The sequence below is a fragment of the Myodes glareolus genome, chromosome 12 (assembly GCF_982192425.1).
Source record: "Myodes glareolus chromosome 12, mMyoGla1.1, whole genome shotgun sequence".
Lineage (NCBI taxonomy): Eukaryota > Metazoa > Chordata > Mammalia > Rodentia > Cricetidae > Myodes > Myodes glareolus.
In genome coordinates, this window is record NC_142037.1 from 2,050,924 (window position 1) to 2,066,598 (window position 15,675).

The following is a 15,675-nucleotide window of genomic DNA, read 5'->3' on the forward strand; positions in this document are numbered from 1 at the left end:
GCAATGTAACTCACACAAGATTTCACTCACTTCTACCTGCATGTTACAGGTAGAAGTGCATGTTACACAGAAATATGGTCTTTGCCTTTCACTTTCCAGAAAATGATAATTATGCAGATGCTTATAATTTTGGAATTTTAAAAAACTATTAAGATACAGTAAGTTACATAAAATACAGTGCTCAGATCTTCAAACCATGGAAGTCGTTAGTAGTCACACACACAACACACACGCAAAATATAGTTTTCAAAAGTATAGTTTCTGTATCACCATCTCCAACAGCACCACATACTTTAGATTGCTTATGAAACAATGTAGTACAGCATCTTTTCTGCTCTCTTTCATCATAAGAATATGGAGTAGTAACACTAGGAATAGTTCAACAAGAATTTGAGGACTGACATTCCAATTAAGAACATAAAATCTCATTAGAGAGGCTCAAAAATTTTATTATGGTTATTATACTATCATGTGACCCAAATTATCTTAGTTCATATGTTTAGGAAGAAATAATAATTCCTGCAATCTCTTTTTCACCCTCAATTCCCCCAGAACTTACATGACTAAAGTGTGGGCCTGTGTGACCATGATGAAGGGCTGTGGATATGACAAACCTCCCTTTCTGGCTGGCTGGTGAAGGCTCAAGCTCACTCTTGAATCCTGAAGAGAATATAATAGCAAGGGATTCTGATGAGGAAACTGTAGGAAGAGAAAAACAGGGCTATGTAGTCCTGGTTTACAGAGATCAAGCTGATGAGCTAGAGGGACCAGCTAAACAATTACTTTTATATAACCTTAGAAACTCAATGCACATAGCAGGTGATTACTCACACTGGTCCACAATACTGAAATCTCTATGGAACTCCTGGAGTTAAAGGAGGAAATAGAAGAGATGATGAATGCTCTCAAGAGGTTAGCAATGAGGTTTTTTGAAATTTTTAATTTCCAATTTAATTCAGTTTGGTATATCTTTAGTAATTCTTTTTTTGTTACTGTTGAATTCTACTTAATACTGTCTTCCATGTCTGCAAAAATATGTGCTAGTAGAGAAAGGGTCTCAAAGTCTATTGAGCACATCAGTAAAAACTGTACTTGCTCTGGGTAGCAAGAAGCTGTTGTGAAAAAAGGAAAGATAGACAAACTGATAATTGAGGTGGATGGCACTGGAAATAAATGCAAAATTTGGTACAAATGGCACACTGGAAGTGTCTATGACTGTCTGAAAAGCTGGGATTATAGAAAAGGGGGTGTCCTTGTACCTTCACATTGCTGACATGGCTGGCAACCTTGAAGTCACCCTGTGGGTTCCAGATACTAATGTGATTTATGGTCACATTTGCTGGCGACAAGATGGCCATGCAAGAGATTATGATCCTAACTCTGGAGGCATCCAGTGTCCTAGAAGCTATGGTCACTGGAGCAGTGGTTTACCACAACCTGAAGAATGTCATCAAGAAGAAATATGGAAGGAATTCACTAGGGAATGAATTCACCAGGGAAGGTTTTCACTTAATATCCGGGAGAACATAGAAGCCTCAGAGCTGCTAAAGTTTACAATTGAGAATACCAACTACAATGACCAGGGTGTCGTTCACATGGACATGGCTGCCTCTGAATTTTTAAGGTCTGACAAGTAAGACCTAAATGTCATTTCTCCTGGTGACTACAGCAGGTACATCATGACCCACCAGAGGGAAGACTTGAATAAGTCCTTCATCCAGAGTAGTGCTGTCCATTGAAGACCCCTTTGACCAGGACATCTGGGAAGGAAGCTCAACAGAAGTGCACACCTAGTGCAGACATCCAGGTGGTTGGTGGTGATCGCGTGCTAACACACCCTAAGTGAATTGCTGAGGATGTAAAACAGAAGTTCTGAAACTGCTTCCTGTTTACATGAACCAGATCAGACTCTAGGACAATGTCTACAGGAGTATAAGCTGACCCAGAAAAATTGTCAGGGTGCCATAGAATCTCATCACTCTGGGTACACTGAAAACATTTTCATCCCTGACCTGGTAGTGAGGTTTAGCATGGAGCAGATGAAAACTGGTTCTACTTTCCAAGCTGAGAACTCAACAAATTACAATCAGGTTCTTAGTATCAAGGGACAGAGGGGTATTAATGCCAAGACTGCTGGCAAATCCTTCAGGAATATTCTGGCCTACTGAGCGTGGACTGGAGATCCCTGGTGTCACCAGCTACTTAAATCCTGTTCCTGGAGACTTGATTATATATGGGATCCCAGGTCCAAGGAGAGATCCCCAGATTGTTCTCTGGACAGAGGAGAGGGTGCCTGAATCGACCGTGGCCCATAACCATACTGATGTATATTTTGCTTATCACCATAGATCCTTCATCTGGCGAAGGACAGCGATACAGTCGGAGACCCACATTGGAGCACCGGACTGAGCCCCCCAAGGTCCAAATGAGGAGCAGAAGGAGGAAGAACATGAAAAAGAAAATCAGGACTGCGAGGGATGCTATCACCCACTGATACAAGGGAACGGATCTAATGAGAGTTTACCAAGGCCAGTTGGACTGGGACTGAACGAGGACGTGATCTAACCAGATTCTCGGAATTTGGCCGAATTCTCTGAATGTGGCTGGCCCAAAGTCTTTCTGAAAAGCCATTGACTATGATACTGGGACTTGTTTCCTCTGCATATATTGGATTTTGGGGATCCAGTCTGTTTGGATACTCACCTGCCTGGACCTGGAGGGAGAGGGGAAGGAACTTGAACTTCCCACAGGGCAGGAAACCCTGACTGCCCTAAGGGACAAAGAGGGAGGAGGAGAGGGAGTGGGGGGAGTGGGAGGGTGTTGGGAAGAGGGGCGGAAATGGAAACTTTTATAATTTAATAAAATTTACTCTTAAAAAAAATCCTGTTCCTGGTTGTAGAGATTGTTCAAGGCCTTTCTGTCCTTGCCCCTGACATACTACAACTTCATTAGATATTTGAAAACACACCAGACCACTGGTAGACCTGCTGGAAATCCCAGCTTTGTAATCATATGAATGGTGCCAATCATTGTTTCTTGCACCTTACTTCCCATCTAGTGTCTAGAGCCCCTGTAACTCTATGGTGGCCACAGACAAATTCCTCCATTGGGCCTACATGCAAAATAAAAGCCTCAGAAACCTCAAAATAAAATAGGACACACAGATTGCAACTACACAGAGTGGACCAAGAGGTGAGTGTTCAGCCATTCAGCTGGATACCCCAGTCTCTAGGCCCTAAGTACCTGGGCAAAACCCCCAGGCCCCTTCCTCACCTACCTCTGCTTTACTCAGTCAGCAGGGAGGCCTCCTACAAGTAGGCTTCTTCAATATTCCCCCATCAATCGGACCCTATAAGCCACAAGTCCCACTCTGTCCCCAAGTCTTCAAACCCTACCCATCCCCCACAACCTCAGAGGATCTCTGATACACAGATTGCAACTGCACAGAGTGGACCAAGAGGTGAGTGATGGATAGCCCAGTGATGGAGGAACTCCTTTAGTCAGTAGCCTTTAAGATACCAGCCTACTTGGGCATGGCCTGTTGTACTATAAAGGCTGACATACAGCATGTGCTTGCTCTCTCTTTAGCCACTGGATATAGTTCCTGTTTCCCATTCATGCAGAGGACTGCTATCTCTGAGTCTACCCTAAATAATTAACTCTTTATTACATTCAATTCTGAGTTAGTGTAGGATTATTTTTAAACTTCCATCATCATCTGGTGCCCAGCGTGAATCCCAAGTCCACACCTACTGGGTGGACAGGCCTAAATGGCCCAAAAAGTCCATGGCTCAGACAGTTACCCACCCCTGCCAGACTGGCTCAATTTCACCTACTAAGCAGTTTTTTGTGGGAAAGAAAACACCACAGCACAGCTAAGCATGGTGACTTGGAAATGTTCTAGGCTTGCACACACTATCCCCTCCCACTGCTTTCTCTGCTTCATGGCAACTTATGTGGTACTTGCTCAGTTTCCAGTTTGCGTTCCTTGCTCACGAGCTCTGGGTTCCTTGATCAAGTAAACCTCTCTCCATGTACATGTAAGCAAAGAGCAAAGCATATTTGTCAGTATTTAACCAGACACCAATGTGTGGAACCAAAGCGGTGCAGGATTGTTCATGCCAGTGCTGGTCAGGTCTCACTGCCATGTGGCTGCAACCATGACACCTAATGAGCAATAAATATTATTACACCTACAACAATTACCCCATCTCCCACAAAAATGTAACAATTTGATTAACAAATAAATCAATAAATGTAAAGTATATATAATTGCAGACAATATTACCATCCAGGAATTTAATAACCTTTTGCTGACACTATGGATGGAATTCTGCAAGGCTTATAATGGTTTTTCTAATACATCCATTTATTGGATATTTGTTTTCTTTTTCATATTATATCCTTAAGAATATGGTTTGATTTTCCATATAAACTTGATTATTGTTCTCTCAAGGTCTGTGAAGAAGTTTGATGGAATTTTGATGGGAATTGCGTTGAATCTATAGATTGCTTTTGGTAGAATTGCCATTTTTACTATGTTGATTCTCCCAATCCAAGAGCAGGGGAGGTCTTTCCATTTTCTGGTATCCTCCTCAATTTCTTTCTTCAAGGACTTAAAGTTCTTGTCAAATAGGTCTTTCACTTCCTTGGTTAGAGTTACCCCAAGATATTTTATGCTATTTGTGGCTATCATGAAAGGTGATGTTTCTCTGATTTCCCTCTCTGCTTCTTTGTCCTTTGTGTATAGGAGGGCTACCGATTTTTTGGAGTTGATCTTGTATCCTGCCACATTACTAAAGGTGTTTATCAGCTGTAGGAGTTCTTTGGTAGAGTTTTTGGGGTCGCTTATGTACACTATCATATCGTCTGCAAATAACGAAAGTTTAACTTCATCCTTTCCAATTCGAATCCCCTTGATCCCCTTATGTTGTCTTATTGCTATTGCTAGAACTTCAAGCACTATATTGAAGAGGTATGGAGAGAGTGGACAGCCTTGTCGTGTTCCTGATTTTAGTGGAATGGCTTTGAGTTTCTCTCCGTTCAATTTGATGTTAGCTGTCGGCTTACCTACCCAATCTCTCCAACACCTTTATCATAAAGGGGTGTTGAATTTTGTCAAATGCTTTTTCAGCATCCAATGAAATGATCATTAAGGAGTATAGGTATTAGCTCCTCCTGGAAGAGGATGTGATCCAACCAGATTCTCTGAATGTGGCCGGATTCTCTGAATGTGGCTGGCCCAGACTCTTTCTGAAAAGCCATTGACAATGACACTGGGACTTGTTTCCTCTGCATATACTGGATTTTGGGGATCCAGTCTGTCTGGACACTCACCTTCCTGGACCTGGAGGGAGCAGGGAGGAACTTGAACTTTCCACAGAGCAGGAAACCCTGACTGCTCTTAGGGATGGAGAGGGAGGAGGAGAGGGAGTGGGGGGAGTGGGAGAGTGTTGGGGGAGGGGCGGAAATGGAAACTTTTATAATTTAATAAAATTACTTTCAAAAGAAAAAAAGAATATAGTTTGATAACATAGGCAAGAATCAGACACTTTTAGAAATGCAACTGTCTTTACAGACTAATAATGAACAAGCTGACAAGACCAATATCATCAGCTTTAGTCAGCAAGATTCCTTGCCAGCAAGAGGCACTGATCCTGTAGCAGAAGATGCATTGGAGGGGTGAGTGTGCTCCTGACCTGCGGCAGAAACCCAGCAGGGGAACACAGACATTCCCCGACACCCTTAAACCCTGGTCATTCTGCAGGGGCTGCTTCACCCTGCTAAGACCTCTCTACACCTATCCCATCCCAGCTTTCACCTAAGAACCCCTTCCCTTTCTGCCTCCCCTCCTTGGGGCCATAAAATCTCACATCTCAGCCTGTTTGGGCACTGTGATGTGGTGGTGAGTGCAACCGGGCAGGAGGGAGTTCCTTTGTTTTAGTAGCTGGCCTGCAGCAAGGTAGGCCTTTAGACAGCTAGATTCCTGGCCAGCAAGGGGCACTGATCCTGACCCATGGCAGAAGCCTGGCAAGGGAACACAGACATTCCCCGACACCCTTATCTCCCTGGTTATTCTGCAGGGGCTGCTTCACCCTGCTAAGCCCTCTCTACACCTATCCCATTCCAGCTCTTACCCTGGAGCCCCTACCCTTTTTCCTCCCTTCCTCCGGGCCATAATATCCCCCAGCTCAGCCTGTTTGGATGCTGTGATGGGGTGGTGAGTGCAACCGGGCAGGAGGGATTTGCTTTGTTTTAATAGCCAGCCTGCAGCAAGGTAGGCCTTTTGTCAGTGAGATTCCTGGCCAGCAAGGGGCACTGATCCTGTAGCAGAAGATCCATCCGAGGGCAAGGTCCTGGCCAACAAGAGAACCTGATCCTGTACCAGAAGATCCATTGGAGAGCATTTGAACGAAGAGATGGGCAGATGCCAAGGCAAGAATTCCTCCAACAATCTGAAAAACAACATGAAAACACCAGATCCCAGCGATCTTACAACAGAAGGACTTGAACACCCTATTCCAGAAGAAGTGGAAAACAGTGTCATTATGAAAGCAATAGAGTCCTTTAAATAGGATATGAATAACAGTCAAACAGGTAATGGAAACAGTTCAAGAATTGAAAATTGAAATGGAGGCAATGAAGAAAACACAAACTGAGGGCCGGCTGGATATGGAAAAACTAGGTAAATGAACAGAGATTACAGAAACAAACATAACCAATAGAATACAAGAGATAGAAGAACAAATATCAGATTATGAAGACACCACAGAGAAAATAAACGCTATGACCAAAGAAAACAACAAATCCAACAAATTCTCATCACAAAACATTCAGGAAATCTGGTACATAATAAAGAACCAAATCTAAGAATAATAGGGGTAGAAGAAGGAGAAAAATTGCAGATCAAAGGTCCAGAAAATATATTCAACAAAATTATAGAAGAAAACTTTCCCAACCTAAAGAATGATATTCCTATGAAGGTTCAAGAAGCATACAGAACACTGAATAGACTGGATCAGAAAAAAAATCCCCTCGCCATATAATAATCAAAACACATAGCATTCAGATTAAAGAAAGGATACTAAGAGCTGCAAAGGAAAAAGGTCAAGTAACTTATAAAGGTAAACCTATCAGACTTACACCAGACTTCATGGAAAACATGAAAGCCAGAAGGTCCTGAATAGAGGTACTGCAGAAACTAAGAGACCATGGATGCAAGCCCAGACTACTATACCCAGCCAAGCAATTGAACACTATCAAAGGAGAAAACAAAATATTCCAGGATAAAAACAAATTTAAACAATACGTAGCTACAAATCCAGCCTTACAGAGAATATTAGAAAGAAAATCACAACCCAAGGAATCCAACATTCCCAACACTGCCTACAATAACTCAGACATCTAGCGACCCTTCACAAGCACAGCTCAAAGAAGGAAAACACAAACACTCTATTACCCCCCAAAAAAAAAATGACCGGAGTCAACAACCACTGGTCATTAATATCACTTAATATCAATGGACTCAATTCACCTATTAAAAGGCACAGACTTAGAGATTGGATACGAAAACAGGATCCAACATTCTGCTGTTTACAAGAAACACACCTCAAACACAAAAACAGACACCTACTCAGAGTAAAGGGTTGGGAAAAGGTTTTCCAAGCAAATGGACCTAAGAAACAAGCGGGTGTGGCCATTCTAATATCTAACAAAATCGACTTCAAACTAAAATCAATCAGAAGAGATGGAGATGGACATTTCATACTCATAACAGGAAAAATTCATCAGGAAAAATCTCAATCCTGAATATCTATGCCCCTAATATAAAGGCACCCACATATGTAAAAGAAACTCTTCTAGACCTCAAGGCAGTCATCAAACCACACACACTAATAGTAGGAGACTTCAACACACCTCTCTCACCAATGGACAGGTCAATCAGACAGAAAACTAACAAAGAAATAAAACAATTATTGGAGGTATTGAATCAAATGGACTTAACAGACATCTATAGAACTCTCCACCCAAATAGGAAAGAATATACCTTCTTCTCTGCAGCTCATGGAACCTTCTCGAAAATTGACCACATACTCGGTAACAGGGCAAACTTCCACAGATAAAAAAAATAATTAGTAACCACCTGTGTCTTGTCAGATCACCATGGATTAAAGTTAGAATTCAACAACAATGCTACCTCCAAGAAGCCAACAAACTCAAGGAAGTTGAACAGTCAACTACTAAATCATCCCTGGGTCAAGGAAGAAATAAAGAAAGAAATTAAAGTCTTCCTTGAATTTAATGAAAATAAAGACACAACATACTCAAACCAATGGGACACTATGAAAGCAGTGCTAAGAGGAAAGTTCATAGCACTAAGTGCCTAACTAAAGAAAATGGAGAAAGCACACATTGGAGACTTAACATAAGATCAGAAATGAAAAGGGGAACATAACAACAGACACAGAGGAAATTCAGAGAATCATCAGATCTTACTGCAAAAGTTTATATGCCACAAAGTTGGAAAATGTAAAAGAAATGGACATTTTTTTTTAGATAAGTACCATATACCAAAGTTGAACCAAGAACAGGTGAACAATCTAAATAGACCGGTTAGTCGCGAAGAATTAGAAACTGTTATCAAAAATCTCCCGAACAAAAAAAGCCCAGGACCAGATGGTTTCAATGCAGAATTCTACCAGAACTTCCAGGAAGAGCTAATACCTATACTCCTTAATGTATTCCACAATATAGAAACATAAGAGTCATTGTCAAACTCCTTTTATGAAGCTACAGTTACTCTGAAACTAAAACCACACAAAGACACAACCAAGAAAGAGAATTACAGGCCAATCTCACTCATGAATATCGACACGAAAATTGTCAACAAAATCCTGGCAAACCGAATCCAAGAACACATTAGAAAAATTATCCATTATGATCAAGTGGGCTTCATCCCAGAGATGCAGGACTGATTCAACATACACAAATCTATCAATGTAATCCATCATATAAATAAACTGAAAGAAAAAAACCATATGATCATTTCATTGGATGCTGAAAAAGCATTTGACAAAATTCAACACCCATTTATGATAAAGGTGTTGGATAGACTGGGGATACAAAGATCATACCTAAATATAATAAAAGCAATATACAGCAAGCCAACAGCTAACATCAAATTGAATGGAGAGAAACTCAAAGCCTTTCCACTAAAATCAGGAACACGAAAAGACTGTCCATTCTCTCCATACCTCTTCAATATAGTGCTTGAAGTTCTAGCAATAGCAATAAGACAACATAAGGAGATCAAGGGGATTCGAATTGGAAAGGAAGAAGTTAAACTTTTGTTATTTGCAGACGATATGATAGTGTACATAAGCGACCCCAAAAACTCTACCAAAGAACTCCTACAGCTGATAAACACCTTTAGTAATGTGGCAGGATACAAGATCAACTCCAAAAATTCTGTTGCCCTCCTATACACAAAGGATAAAGAAGCAGAGAGGGAAATCAGAGAAACATCACCTTTCACGATAGCCACAAATAGCATAAAATATCTTGGGGTAACTCTAACCAAGGAAGTGAAAGACCTATTTGACAAGAACTTTAAGTCCTTGAAGAAAGAAATTGAGGAGGATACCAGAAAATGGAAAGACCTCCCCTGCTCTTGGATTGGGAGAATCAACATAGTAAAAATGGCAATTCTACCAAAAGCAATCTATAGATTCAACGCAATCCCCATCAAAATCCCATCAAACTTCTTCACAGACCTTGAGAGAACAAAAATCAAGTTTTTATGGCAAAACAATAAACCCAGGATAGCCAAAATGATCTTATATGATAAAAGAACTTCTGGAGTAATAGTTTTTAAGATACTGGCCCATTTTGGGCAAGGTCTCACATACTATACATGCAGACAAAAAATGTGTGTGTGTGTCCCTTTGCTGCTGGAGTTGGTTCCAGTTCTCCATGCATGCAGAGGACCATGGATCACTACTCTTTCTGATTTTTTGCTCTCTGATAAATTCTGTGAGTTTATCCCCTAATAAACAAACCTTTATTATACTTCCTTCTAGACTAGTGTGGAAGTCTTTCATACAGCAACATGGGTTTCTTCTTTTTTTTCTATTCCTTTTATTTTAAATCAGGTATTTCAATAGTGACCTAGATTTGCTCCATGTTTTGTGTCTTAATTTTATTTTATTTTTAGCATTTTTTACTGTTGTATCTTTTTTCCTGTGTTGTCTCCAAGGTCAAAAATTTCTCCTCCATCTCTTATACTTTATTGGTGAATCTTGTCCCTGTAGTTCTTGTTCTAGTTCCTAAATTTTTCATTTCACATTATACCTATGTTTAGCTTTTCTTTATCAATTCTCTTTATTTTCATGTCTTAAATTGTTTTCTTCATTTTATTCCACTCTTTATTTTATATATATTTTATAAATGGATGACTTTGTACCTCCCACATTAAGGACCCCAAATGCTTATAAATACTATTTTGAAATCTTTGTCCTGTGATTTAGCAATATTGCATTACTCAGTACCTATTTTATAGTAGTTGCTATGTTTTAGAAAGTACATATGATCTGACTATTATTATGTATTTACAATAATGTGAAAGCATCTTGGCTTGGGATGATTATAATTTTAGATGCTGATATCTGGACTTGGCTTTGTTGGGTGAGTGTTTTGTTCTTTTCAGTCAGTTTTCTTCTCTGGTTCTTAGAAGAATGTGGTGGCTGTTATTAGCCTGGTAGCAAATGCTTCAGTGACAGTGTTTTATGTGGTCAGTGGAGGTTATGGATAGAATTGCTTTTACGTATTGGGAACTGACAATTAGGAATAGTTGTGAACCAATAGGGGGAGTTTTCAGAGGTCCACAGGTAGGAAGAAAGCAAGATTTTCCAAAAGTCCCTTGGTAATGTGGTTAGACAGGGAATATAGACCTCAACAGGTGGTATGGTACAGGGATGGGAAAAAGAAAGAGATCTTGAAATTGAAGGAGAGTAGGAAGTGCAAATATACCCAACTGGTTCCACAGCCTATGTGGCTGGTGGGTTTCCAGGGAATGTTTTTTGGAGTTGGAGACTGAGAAAAAGGGATGTGGTATTGAGGGAGGCTATAAAAGATCTACCTGTTCCACTGGAGGTAGGAGCAGAGAGTCTCTATGTTCTTTAACATCTCATGTTCCGCCAGCCAGAGGGCCATCGGAGGGGTGAGTTTGCTTTGGGCCCACGGCTGGGGCCCGGTGAGGAGGAGCTCGGACATTCCCCGACCCCATAGACTCCCAGGTCACCCTGCACTGCTGGCTCCACCCTGCTAGCTCCCCCGCCAGCCATTCCAGCTTCCATCCAGAGGGCCATCGGAGGGGTGAGTTTGCTTTGGGCCCACGGCTGGGGCCCGGTGAGGAGGAGCTCGGACTTTCCCCGACCCCATAGACTCCCAGGTCACCCTGCAGTGCTGGTTCCACCCTGCTAAGCTCTCCCGCCTGCCATCCCAGCTTCCATCCAGGTACAAATTCCTATATTTCTCCATTCCCACTGGGGCCATAAAATTTCCCCAGCTCAGCTGCCTTGCATGCTGGGCCTGCTCTGTAGGCACATCCCGGAAAGAGGGAGTGCCTGTGCTTCAATAGCCTGCCTGAGGAAAGGTAGGCATTCTATCAGTGAATTCCCTGCCCAACAAGGGAACCTGACCCACTACCAGAAGTTCCAATAGAGAACATTTGAATGAAGAGATGGGCAGACGCCAAGGCAAGACCTCCTCCAACAATCTGAAAAACAACATGAAAACACCAGATCCCAACGACCCTACAACAGAAGGACTTGAACACTCTAACCCAGAAGAAGTGTGAAAAAGTGCCATTATGAAAGCAATAGAGTCCCTTAAACAGGATATGAATAACTCCCTTAAAGAATTGGATGAGAAGTATAACAAAAAGTTTGAAGAAATGAGTATAGAAATGGATGAGAAATATAACAAAAAGTTTGAAGAGATAAGTAAATCCATGAATGATACCCTGAGAAACCAAGAAAAAACAATCAAACAAATAAAGGAAACAGTCCAAGAATTGAAAACTGAAATGGAGGCAATGAAGAAAACACAAAACGAGAAGCAGCTGGATATGGAAAACCTAGGTAAATGAACGGAGACTACAGAATCAAGCATAACCAATAGAATACAAGAGACAGAAGAACGAATCTTAGATTCTGAAGATACCATAGAGAAAATAAATGCTCTGGTCAAAGAAAACGGCAAATCCAACAAATTCTCTTCACAGAACATTCAGGAAATCTGGGACACAATAAAAAAACCAAATCTAAGAATAATAGGGATTGAAGAAGGAGAAGAACTGCAGATCAAAGGCCCAGAAAATATATTTAACAAAATTATAGAAGAAAACTTTCCCAATCTAAAGAACGATATTCCTATGAAGGTTCAAGAAGCATACAGAATGCCGAATAGACTGGATCAAAAACAAGTCCCCTCGCCACATAATAATCAAAACACAAAACATTCAGATTAAAGAAAGAATATTAAGAGCTGCAAAGGAAAAAGGTCAAGTGACTTATAAAGGTAAACCTATCAGGCTTACACCAGACTTCTCTATGGAAACCATGAAAGCCAGAAGGTCCTGGATAGAGGTACTGCAGAAACTAAGAGACCATGGATGCAAGCCCAGACTACTATACCCAGCCAAGTTGTCGTTCACTATCAATGGAGAAAACAAAATATTCCAGGATAAAAATAAATTTAAATAATTCGTAGCCACAAATCCAGCCTTACAGAAAGTAATAGAAGGAAAATCGCAACCCAAGGAATCCAACATTGCCATCACTGCCTACAATAACCCAGACATCTAGTGACCCTTTACAACCACAACTCAAAGAAGAGAAACACACAAACTCTACTACACACACAAAAAAAAATAATAAACAGAATCAACAACCACTGGTCATTAATATTACTTAATATTAATGGACTCAACTCACCTATAAAAAGGCATAGACTTAGAGACTGGATAAGAAAACAGGATCCAACATTCTGCTGTTTACAAGAAACACACCTCAACCACAAAGATAGACATCTGCTCAGAGTAAAGGGTTGGGAAAAGGTTTTCCAAGCAAACGGACCTAAGAAACAAGCTGGTGTGGCCATTCAAATATCTAACAAAATTGACTTCAAACTAAAATCAATCAGAAGAGATGGAGATGGACATTTCATACTCATAACAGGAACAATTAATCAGGAGGAAGTCTCAATCCTGAATATCTACGCCCCTAATATAAAAGCGCCCACTTATGTAAAAGAAAAACTTTTAGAACTCAAGGCAGTCATCAGACCACACACACTAATAGTAGGAGACTTCAACACACCTCTCTCACCAATGGACAGATCAATCAGACAGAAACTCAACAGAGAAATAAGAGAATTGCTAGAAGTAATGAATCAAATGGACTTAACAGATATCTATAGAACATTCTACCCAAAAAGGGTAGCTCATGCAGCTCATGGAACCTTCTCGAAAATTGACCACATACTCGGTAACAAAGCAAACTTACACAGATACAAAAAAATATTAGTAATCACCTGTGTCTTGTCGGATCACCACGGAATAATGTTAGAATTCAATAACAATTCGAATACCAGAAAGCCTACAAACGCGTGGAAGTTGAACAGTCAACTACTGAATCATCCTTGGGTCAAGGAAGAAATAAAGAAAGAAATTAAAGTCTTCCTTGAATTTAATGAAAATAAAGACACAACATACTCAAACCTATGGGACACAATGAAAGCAGTTCTAATAGGAAAGTTCATAGCACTAAGTGCCCAATTAAAGAAAACGGAGAAAGCATATATTGGAGACTTAACAGCACACCTAAAATCTCTGGAAAAAAAAAGAAGCAAACTCTCCCAAGAGGAGTAGAAGATTGGAAATAATCAATCTAAGGGCTGAAATCAACAAAATAGAAATACAGAAAACAATCCAAAAAATCAACGACACAAAAAGTTGGTTCTTGGAGAAAATCAACAAGATTGACAAACCCCTAGCAAAACTAATCAAATGGCAGAGAGAGAACAATCAAATTAATAAGATCAGAAATGAAAAAGGGGACATAACAACAGACACAGTGGAAATTCAGAGAATCATTAGATCTTACTACGAGAGTTTATATGCCACAAAGTTGGAAAATGTACAAGAAATGGATTGGTTTTTAGATAAATACCATTTACCAAAGTTAAATCAAGACCAAGTGAACAATCTAAATAGACCTGTTAGTCGCGAAGAATTAGAAGCTGTTATCAAAAACCTCCCCACCAAAAAAAGCCCAGGACCAGATGGTTTCAAAGCAGAATTCTACCAGAACTTCCAGGAAGAGCTAATACCTATACTCCTTAATGTATTTCACAATATAGAAACAGAAGAATCATTGCCAAACTCTTTTTATGAAGCTACAGTTACCCTGATACCAAAACTACACAAAGACACAACCAAGAAAGAGAATTACAGACCAATCTCACTCATGAACATTGACGCAAAAATACTCAATAAAATACTGGCAAACCGAATCCAAGAATACGTTAGAAAAATTATCCATTATGATCAAGTGGGCTTCATCCCAGAGATGCAGGGCTGGTTCAACATACGCAAATCTATCAATGTAATCCATCATATAAATAAACTGAAAGAAAAAAACATATGATCATTTCACTGGATGCTGAAAAAGCATTTGACAAAATTCAACACCCCTTTATGATAAAGGTGTTGGAGAGATTGGGTATACGAGGATCATACCTAAATATAATAAAAGCAATATATAGCAAACCGACAACTAACATCAAATTGAATGGAGAGAAACTCAAAACCATTCCACTAAAATCAGGAACACGACAAGGCTGTCCACTCTCTCCATACCTCTTCAATATAGTGCTTGAAGTTCTAGCAATAGCAATAAGACAACATAAGGGGATCAAGGGGATTCGAATTGGAAAGGATGAAGTTAAACTTTCGTTATTTGCAGACGATATGATAGTGTACATAAGCGATCCCAAAAACTCTACCAAAGAACTCCTATAGTTGATAAACACCTTTAGTAATGTGGCAGGATACAAGATCAACTCCAAAAAATTGGTAGCCCTCCTATACACAAAGGATAAAGAAGCAGAGAGGGAAATCAGAGAAACATCACCTTTCATGATAGCCACAAATAGCATAAAATATCTTGGGGTAACTCTAACCAAGGAAGTGAAAGACATATTTGACAAGAACTTTAAGTCCTTGAAGAAAGAAATTGAGAAGGATACCAGAAAATGGAAAGACCTCCCCTGCTCTTGGATTGGGAGAATCAACATAGTAAAAATGGCAATTCTACCAAAAGCAATCTATAGATTCAATGCAATTCCCATCAAAATTCCATCAAACTTCTTCACAGACCTTGAGAGAACAATAATCAAGTTTATATGGAAAAACAAAAAACCCAGGATAGCCAAAACAATCTTATACAATAAAGGAACTTCTGGAGGCATTACCATCCCTGACTTCAAACTCTATTATAGAGCAAGTGTTGAAAACAGCTTGGTATTGGCATAACAACAGAGAAGTCGACCTATGGAATCGAATAGAAGACCCGGGTATTACCCCACAAACGTATGAAACCTGATTTTTGACAA

The 15,675-nt window shown here is 40.1% G+C and overlaps 1 pseudogene; it reads left to right on the forward strand.

The window, feature by feature from the left end:
• Positions 1-1,021: 1,021 nt before the first annotated feature.
• Positions 1,022-2,168, forward strand: LOC125401346 (alpha-enolase pseudogene; annotated as a pseudogene).
• The last annotated feature ends 13,507 nt before the right edge of the window (positions 2,169-15,675 follow it).